This window comes from Xyrauchen texanus, chromosome 1 (assembly GCF_025860055.1).
Source record: "Xyrauchen texanus isolate HMW12.3.18 chromosome 1, RBS_HiC_50CHRs, whole genome shotgun sequence".
Taxonomy (NCBI): Eukaryota; Metazoa; Chordata; class Actinopteri; order Cypriniformes; family Catostomidae; genus Xyrauchen; species Xyrauchen texanus.
The window spans coordinates 6,740,533-6,750,069 of NC_068276.1; the positions used below are offsets into that span (position 1 = coordinate 6,740,533).

The 9,537-nt window shown below is 38.1% G+C and overlaps 4 non-coding genes across 4 annotated transcripts; 3 read left to right on the forward strand and 1 right to left on the reverse strand.

The window, feature by feature from the left end:
• Nucleotides 1-1,155: 1,155 nt before the first annotated feature.
• trnak-cuu (transfer RNA lysine (anticodon CUU)) lies at nt 1,156-1,228 on the reverse strand. Its single transcript has one exon. It is a non-coding gene; the product is annotated as a tRNA-Lys (tRNA).
• A 467-nt stretch (nt 1,229-1,695) lies between these two features.
• trnan-guu (transfer RNA asparagine (anticodon GUU)) lies at nt 1,696-1,769 on the forward strand. The gene has a single exon. It is a non-coding gene; the product is annotated as a tRNA-Asn (tRNA).
• A 2,332-nt stretch (nt 1,770-4,101) lies between these two features.
• On the forward strand, nt 4,102-4,175 carry trnan-guu (transfer RNA asparagine (anticodon GUU)). Its single transcript has one exon. It is a non-coding gene; the product is annotated as a tRNA-Asn (tRNA).
• Nucleotides 4,176-4,766: 591 nt separating this feature from the next.
• trnan-guu (transfer RNA asparagine (anticodon GUU)) lies at nt 4,767-4,840 on the forward strand. Its single transcript has one exon. It is a non-coding gene; the product is annotated as a tRNA-Asn (tRNA).
• The last annotated feature ends 4,697 nt before the right edge of the window (nt 4,841-9,537 follow it).

A 9,537-nucleotide genomic window follows, 5' to 3' on the forward strand; every position in this document is an offset into this window, starting at 1 on the left:
ATACAACCAATCATGTTCCCCATATAGCAAGCCTGAAAGGAGTAAATACCGGCCTTAAATATCTATGATTGATTTTCCTATTTTAAAGGAGAGGTTCTTGTGGAAAGGAATTGCAACCACCCCTACTATTGGACTTACTGAGGAAAAAAGACCAATCCAGCTATTTTTACTGAAATTTGTCTCTCAATAGTAACTTTGGACTCTTTGTGGTCATTAAAAATCCCAGAACACTTTTCAGAAAGAGTTGGGGAGTAACTCTGGTGTACAGGCCAAATCATCATCCAGGTGGATGCAGCACACTGGTGGAGTTCGGAAGATGCAGACGATGATGGGAGCGGAGTGACAGTGTTTTGTATATAGTAATTTTGTATAAGTATTCATATTCAGTTAGATTTTTCGATTTGAGTTGCTTGCATCTATTTGTAAGTACATTTTAATAATTGTTTTTTGTATTATTATTTTATCTTTAAAGATTATAATAGCACTAATATGGCATCCAGCATGTTTACATTGCAGTAATGTTAACTATCATGTATTTGTCGTCCATAGTTCACTGTTCATTTGTTCTTTAATGTCAGTATCATGCCGTATTTAATCAATTTTAAATAGCGATACCGATATGCGATATCGCGCGTGCGCTCTCAGACTTTACTCTTTCGCAGTAGAACTCGCGTGTAACAGCCTGATTCATGCTAGAGTCACGTGCGTTACCATATTTGTATGTAGATTAGTGTTAATGCTTTCATATAGTTTTACTAAAGATTGAATTGCTTTTAATTGTAATATTTATATGTGTATGTATACTTTCTTTATTTTACAGAACTTTTCTACACATTTACACATTAAATAACACACATCTAGACACCTGGTATTCTGTAATCCCGCTAATTCTGTATACATTTAAACTACCTCACGTTTAAACAACAAAATGCATTTAAACAACAAAACCCACAAAGCGAGCATTCAATCACAAACAAGAACTTTAATTAACGTGTGTTATTAAACGTGATATTAAACCATCATTGAACTGTTCATGTTTTAGATTAAATTATATTCAAATATATAATTTCTTATATTTAGGTTTAGAATCACCGTTTCTTGCAGTATAATGTAAATTGCCTTCGTGTAATGTTTATTGTGCCTTAAAAGATACTTCGCCCAACGTGGGGCTCGAACCCACGACCCTGAGATTAAGAGTCTCATGCTCTACCGACTGAGCTAGCCGGGCTGGAATATCTAGTTAAATGTAGTTTATAATTGCATTAACCAGTGTTGTGTCAGAGCTCTGAGTATTACTATCGATCATTATCAGCGAACTGTTCAATTATGTTAATACTAGATGTCATAGCCTATAACGATACATGACATCAAGTTTGGATGAAATTTGGCGACATTCTGTATTTCACATGGCCAATCGGCCTGGAAAACGGTGGGGTGTCTATTAAAAGTCTGTACTGCCATCTAGTGGCCGTATACAAACGGTTTAATTCAGCAACTAAAATAAGTGACCAAAACAAATACAAATAACCCAAACAAGTAAATACAAGCCAATGATTTATTAACGTTATAATTTAGGGTTCTTGTATTAGTTTCTGTTGTGAAGCACCTGTCTGGGTGAAAGGTCACAGTTCTCAACTGCATGATTGGCACAAGGCGGGTTTTTTTTTTTTTTGCTGTTTCGGTTAATGCAGCGGAGTCTCTGTGGCGCAATCGGTTAGCGCGTTCGGCTGTTAACCGAAAGGTTGGTGGTTCGAGCCCACCCAGGGACGGGTCTAGTTTTTGGATTTCAAGGCAAGAATGATGTAGGAATTAACAAACCAGCACTATCATTTATTCTCGTGTGTGTTCACTGACTGAGATCCTGTTACACGGGTACACTAAAAAACTGAAAAAAATAATATTAATCAATCAACTTCTAAATGATTAAAAACAAAAATACTGAACTGTTCACTTACAAACACACAAAACATATGTGCTATTGAGCCTTGATATTCTTCTCTTAAAAATATATATATATATATATATATATATATATATATATATATATATATATATATATATATATATATATATACATATATATATATCGAAGCCAACAGACACCCAAAGCAGATTTTATTCAGTTCTGTGTGAGTTGTAAACACTGTTAGAGTGTGGGGCCTTTATGCTGTGTTTAGTGGGGACATTAGACTCAAACACACAACAGCGAGTCCATGCTAATCAAGTGGTGAATAAAGAACCTCGTATTAAATTGCTGAAGGGATTTTGCGGGACTTCACTGAAGTTCTCCCGTGTCTCCTGTGTCAGCATTTTACCACAAGCATGTCAATTCTTACAAGCCCACTGTGCAGCTAGTTTTTCTCCCCATTGACGCTCCGCTTATATTTAATATAATTTAAACTTTGTATCCATTGCCGCAGAGTTTTTGAAGGGTCAGCTAATGATCACTGGACAGTTCGGATGAATTATCTTTATATTGGAAGTGCCACAAAATGCGCTTTTCATGTGGAGTTCAATGCAGTGCTTCATGCCCTGACATGAATCATGTGCTTTCCATATCTAGTGAAAAGACTAGATTATATTAAATGAGGGTTTAATGCACATCGCAATGAATACTTGTTCTTTCAATAAGTCAACATCCCACTTAGACTTTGGGAAATGTTTAATGCTACTCGAATTGGAGCTATTTTAGTGAATTTCTGTCTTTATACTGTGGAGTTTGGAAACTGTTAATAAAATATTTTTGTTAAACACTGTATTGTTTTTTTTTTTCGTTTGTGTTGTTCTTTCCAAATAACAAATAAATAAAATTATTACTGGAAAGAAGAATATATAAATTCACATTTTCCTAATTTTAAAATCTGAGATTACTTGTTATTAACTCTGAAAAATTATGAGATTAATTGTGAATAAATGTTTTATCTACTGACAGCATACAGCGCTGTGCAGCTTTATTCCACAAAGTTCACTGGATTCCCATATTGCGTTTAACCTGTGATAATGGCCATGAACTATAAAATGATTGGAAGCGTGGCATTGTGAACTATTACAAATGTAATCATCATGAAATCTAATTTACATGAGGTGAAGATCGCATTTACATTCAAATTGTAATTAATTTACACAGAACAGAACTCCAAAGACAGTCTTCCGAAAACAACCTTCTTTGAACGTCTGGATTCAGTCAGATATACAGAAAGTGTTTGTGCATCCATCAATGCATGTGTAACTTTAATGAAGTGTGATGGACGATTTTTTTTTATTTATTTTTTTTTACATTATTTTGCTTAATAAAAAAAGCCTATATTGCAAATTCTACAATCCCTTCTTTGGATTGAAGCTTTGTTTTGTCTTTGTTCTCTTGCTCAGTTTTGCAGATTGGTATAATATGAGTTTATGATTTGAGCGTTGATTGGATTCAAAAATCGTCTCACTGACAGTCTTCAAAGTGCCTCTCCCTTATTCAGACTTTGTTTTATCATACTCATTTGTCACTTTTGACCGCAGCGGCTTTGTCTTCATTTAGATTTTTTGCTGGACATTTGTTCTCTGTGGTGTTTAAAAAGTAAGTGATCTTTTGTTTTAAACAGTTGGGAATGTGTGGCTGTATTATTGCTGCTGTTTTGCTAGTAACTGCATGAAGACTAGGCTAGTTTGTGTCTTTGTGTTTATAGTGGGGAACCTTGATCTTTATATCATATCTATAGACTTTATGCAATTTCCTCAATAAATCTGGTTAATAATATACGTATTTTGGTAATATACCTATTTCACAAGCAGCCATCTTTTTACAGACTATCAATTTTGGATGAAATTTGGCGACTTTAATTCACATGGCCAATCGTCCTGGAAAACGGTGGGGTGTCTATTAGAAGTCTGTACTGCCATCTAGTGGCCGTATACAAAACAGTTGAACAAAGCAACTAAATAAACAAAGTAAACAAGTAAATACAAGTCAATAATTTATTAACGTTATAATTTAGGGTTCTTGTATTAGTTTCTGTTGTGAAGCACCTGTCTGGGTGAAAGGTCACAGTTCTCAACTCCATGAATGGCGCAGGGCGGGATTTTTTTTTTTGCTGTTCCGAGTACTGCAGAACAGTCTCTGTGGCGCAATCGGTTAGCGCGTTCGGCTGTTAACCGAAAGGTTGGTGGTTCGAGCCCACCCAGGGACGGGACAATTTTTGGATTTCAAGGCAAGAATGATGTAGGAATTAACAAACCAGCACTATCATTTATTCTCGTGTGTGTTCACTGACTGAGATCCTGTACACTAAGAGCAGGATTAAACAAGACAACAATGTGGTATGATAATCTATACAAAATGTAAATATGTAAAGAAATGCAGACATATTACACAACTCTCTCTCTTGACATGGAAGTCGTAGTGTTTTCTAATTACACGAGGAATTTCAAAACTGTTCACTATTGACGAATCACCGACGACTCTGCCTGGACTCCAAATTAAGTGTCACAACTAAGTGATACGAGATATGAAAACAAATGCATGATCAAATGTTATGTATTTCAGAATACGATGTGTATGAGAAACAGTGGGGTGTCTATTAGAAATCTGTACTGCCATCTAGTGACCGTATACAAAACGGTTGAACAAAGCAAATAAATATAAAGATAAGTGACCAAAACAACTACAAATAACCCAAACAAGTAAATTCAAGCCAGACATTTATTAACGTAATTATTTAGGGTTCTTGTTTTAGTTTCTGTTGCGAAGCTGTCTGGGTGAAAGGTCACAAATCAGGACAGTCTCTGTGGCGCAATCGGTTAGCGCGTTCGGCTGTTAACCGAAAGGTTGATGGTTCGAGCCCACCCAGGGACGGGACGTTTTTCGGCTTGCGTGTGAATTGATATGCTGGAATTTCAATAGTGTGCAGCAGAGTAATAGAGCAAACGCCGGATTGATACTCCGTCAGTTGTTTATTAGATACAAGTGTTGATAATGACTTTTTTTTTTTTTTGTCCTGAAACAATTTTCATGCTTTTGCATTTTTTATATGTTTAAATTTTGCATAGATTATCATACCATACTGAATTGTTTAAGTTTGCTTCAGTGTACCTGTGTAACAGGAGCTCAGTTAGTTCTGGCATTTCTCTATTTATGAGAACTGTTAAAAAAAGGCTGGTAGTGAAAGTAAATCACTCGTCACCCAGTTTTATTTATGGGTGGTTTGATAATGATATTTCAAAGACAAAAGTATGCATCCATTTTATGCAATTTCCAATGTATGAACGCTTTTTAAATTTCATATGCTTTTATGCCAAATAAATCGGGGAGCGCCATTGGCTCAGCAAATTGGACATGGAGTACTCTGATTGGATGCGGTTGCACAGACGATCCTGTTGCATGTAAGCAGAGACAGATGCGTCACTGGAAATGACATAATGGGTTTATCTATACAGGACATTCACACTGAAATAACTATTTTGCGTTTGTCAGTGCTGTTTTAATGGTTTTCTAAGTAGATATGCGCTAAACTGATTGTCTTTTTTTTTAAGATGCAATATCAAGAATTCATCAGTGGTTGTGAAGTCTTCAAGGAGTAAAGACATAATAGGGTCATCAGTGAGGTCCTCTTCAAATCCTTCATCCTCCTGCTGTTCCACATTCAAATCCTCAAGCAACTGGTCTGTGTTCTCTAAATCTGGCTAAGTATGTAATCCACTCCATAAAGCTTCCCCAAAGAAATCAAAATGCAGATTAATGTAATGTAAAGCAAGTTTATTTAAACTCATTATATACACAATAGCAATTCAAAGTTGTCAGAAATAGGCCTCAGATGGAACAATGTGACCTTGATGCTTGCTTATCTGCTTTGTATTTTTTCGGCACTGTCTTGATAACAAAATGTACCATTAAACCCCATGCTTGCTTTTAATAAATTGAAGAACTGCTTGTGACATTCTGTGTCCAAGTACAGTGCATCCGGAAAGTATTCACAGCGCTTCACTTTTTCCACATTTTGTTATGTTGCAGCCTTATTCCAAAGAACCTTATTCTCCGTGCTGACTATAGCAGACATAGCCAATGGCACGGGCCATCTGCTTGGTCACACGGAGAGATAGATCTGTGGCTCAACATAGCTCAGAGAAAGCCTCCTCATTGAGCGTGGTACCCGCACTCAGGTCCTTCAGCAGATCAGCCTGGTATGCCTGTAACACTGCCATAGTGTGCAGGGCAGCACCAGCCTGACCCTCTGCCTGATAAGCCTTCCCTACTAGCATGAAGGTAGTCCTGCACGGCTTTGTGGGGAGAGAGGGTCTTTTTAACAATGATACCGAACCCGGCGAGAGACAACCCGCAATTGTCTCTTCAACCGGCGGCATCACCGAATACCCCCGTGTCTCAGCACCCACCCGTAGACACGGGAAGTATAAGGTTTCCTCCGTGAAAGAGAGAGCTTGTCATGGAGGTCATCAAAGAAGGGAAGGGACTAATGAGGCGTTCCCTGGCCACCAGACCGAAATCTGTCCTCCAACTTGGAGCGTTTGGGGGTCTCATGTTCGCGTGGCCAGTCTAATTGAAGCCTGGCCACCGCACGAGTAATCACCTCGAGTAATTCCTCCGATTATTTATTATCATGCCCAGAATGCTCGGAGGTGGGTAACCCAAAGTCCGCAGACTCAAGAGATTCAAGGTCCCCCTCATGAAACGAAGAGGCGCCAGAGCACGCTTCAGGATCACAGGAAGGGCCAGCTGGGTCTGGGCAGAGAGCAAGCGATAGGAACGGACCCGTCTCTCACTCCTCAGCCAGATCCATACGAGAGCCCCACGATTGAAGTGTGGGTGCCGACTCTCAGAAGTAAGCGAGACGAGTGCGAAGCATTTTGACAGAGAGCAGATCGCAATGCTCGCACCCGCCCCGCCCCAACGCGAGAGCAGCATGCTCTTCCCCCAAACATACAAAGCAAAACTGATGTGTGTCACTCTCAGCCAGAGAGTGTAGACAAGGGATCACACACTGTTTGCTCTTTCTTTCAGTCATTTTTTCTTTCTTTTTTTTTTTGAGAAAGAAGAGAAAGGTATCTGCGCACTGCCTAAAAAAATATAACTCCTAGCAGAGGAAAGTAGAAAGTTTCTGATAGGCTCATGAAGTACACTCACACACAGAGTGATCTGAAGACAAAAGATCTGACGATGCACCTGTGACGCATATATTTATAGCCCTGCTACAGGTGCATCCAATGATGTCACCGGCAGAGGCTATAAATTCCAGTCAATGTGCATTGACGTGTTGCACACATATTCACAGCTGGTCACACCTAAAGTTGTTCCCAAAGCGCTAACTCAGCGCAGCATCATAAGTGTAGCTTTTTGAAAGGGAAATGCCAGATACTCCCAAGTGGTGCTCGCTGCATTTAAGCTCCTCCTCTATTGACCTAGTCTAGCTCCACCTCTATGGATCTAGTGAAGCGCCACTCGTTTCGCCACCTAATTGCTGTTAACGTTAATGCAAGACCTTCGTCAGATCGAACTTAACCTAATGAGGAATATTTTTTTATTTTTAATGCGCATAGATTAGGTCAAAGTAACCATAAGACTTGCATGGAACTGGAGATGCTGGCATAGCTGATATTGCCTGACCTTTCTTGAACATTTTTCATGATTTCATGATTTTTCGGCATCGTTTCTATGACAAACGGCATGACTAGACTATCTGTGCACCCCTGCTTTTTTTTCTTCCCCATCGTATTAAGGCTATTTTTGAATTTACCTCAATTTAATTAATGTAGTAAATTATGCTGCTAATATGCTATTTGCTTTTAAAGTGGGAACTGAGTTGCCCTTGCAGGTGTGATACAAATATAAAATTATCACCTATTTGCTTGTCTTATCTCGATTATTCCTTTTATATGTACACTTAGGATCTCCACCTCAAAAAGAAAAGTAATGCATGTACAACAGTGTAGTTGTGAATATAATTTACATGGAATATAATTTTGGATGGACTCAGTACACATCTTAATCATATCACTGTCTTTATCAAATGGTAATAAGTAACCTGTCCAGTAGTCTCAAACCAGCCACATGTCACACTAAAGAAAAAAATCAAGAGGACAAGTGTGCTCTGAGACTAGGCAACCATTCCAGGAACATTTATTAGTAGACTGGAAGTGTTACTTAATTTACAATTGATTAGTCACATACTTCACTGCCCTCAAGTTTTGCTGTATTTATTTTATTTCTATTAACTTTTATTAGCAAAATGTTCAGCTAACATGAAAATCAATCTTCAATCTAGGAACAAAATGTATAATAAGGTAAGATACAAAACTGAATTATAGTATATTAAGTTTCAATATTTTTTTTTTAATTGGTTGAAAATACAAGACATTTTACAAACCCTAAACCTACAAGACAATACAAAACAAAGTTTACAAAACAATATATACCCAGATCTACCCCATCAGTTAGCTTGTTGAAGGTGAGGGTTGTGCAGGCAAGACATACAAATTCAATACAAATTTCTTTTGTCATATTTTTCCTGCATGAAAAACTCCATGTCCTCAATTCTCTCAAACGTGAAAAGGAAGGGAGCTTGGATTTTGTCCTGTTCCATTTCACCTTCATAGAAAATAGTGTCAATAAACAGGTCCCGCATTGTTATGGCCAACAAGGCATCATCCTCGTTCATCCTTATGACCTGTGGTAATTGAACTTTCCCAGCAAAGTGGGTTCGGTTCTCCTCCACACAGTCACAGGCGAGCAGAATCCGTTTAATCACCGCGGAGTCCTTTGTGCAAAAAGACATTTCAATAATAATAATGTCATTAGTCAAGTGCTGCTTAAACACTTTTATGAAACAGGAAAGGTTATTACATAAACAAACAATACATAAATATTCCCTGTACATACATGGATTCTCGTAGATGGTGTGAACTCCATGATGTCTGGCACAGATGGGGTGACCTCCATGATGTTTAGATCCATTTGGATCATTTGCTTGGTGACTGACTGTTGGCTTTGAAAAAAAGTGACAAAACAGCAAAATTGGAACATTTTCCAGTGTGCATTATTTTTTATTTATTACATATGACCTTCATACTGGGAATGTACACAAAGTATAGTTATCAGTATCATACCTTGCCAGAGGAAATGCCTGTAGTAACTGATGGCACCACCACCTCCTGATTACAGGCATGTCAGACTGATAAAAGATGGCAATTGAAAATCTTAAGCATAAAATGTTAATTGTTTTCAACCCTTTTTGCTGAACAAATAACCAGAAATTGGTAAAAACTCACTGCTGAAAAATCTAAGTGTTTATCACACACAGAGACAGTGGTATAGCAATTATATGACCACTTACCATCAACATGAATATCACACAGTCAGTCCCTCCAAGCTGAAGTGGTGCACCCTGTTAATTAAAAGTGGAATTTACATGGGGTTTTCAATTCTCCCTGATTCCCATTGGCATTGGGGAACCAAGTCACTTCAGGGCTCATGGGCGAGGGGATTTATGTCGTGTGACCGTTACAAGGCTCTTTTAGCAGCTCTACATGTTGTAGATCCTA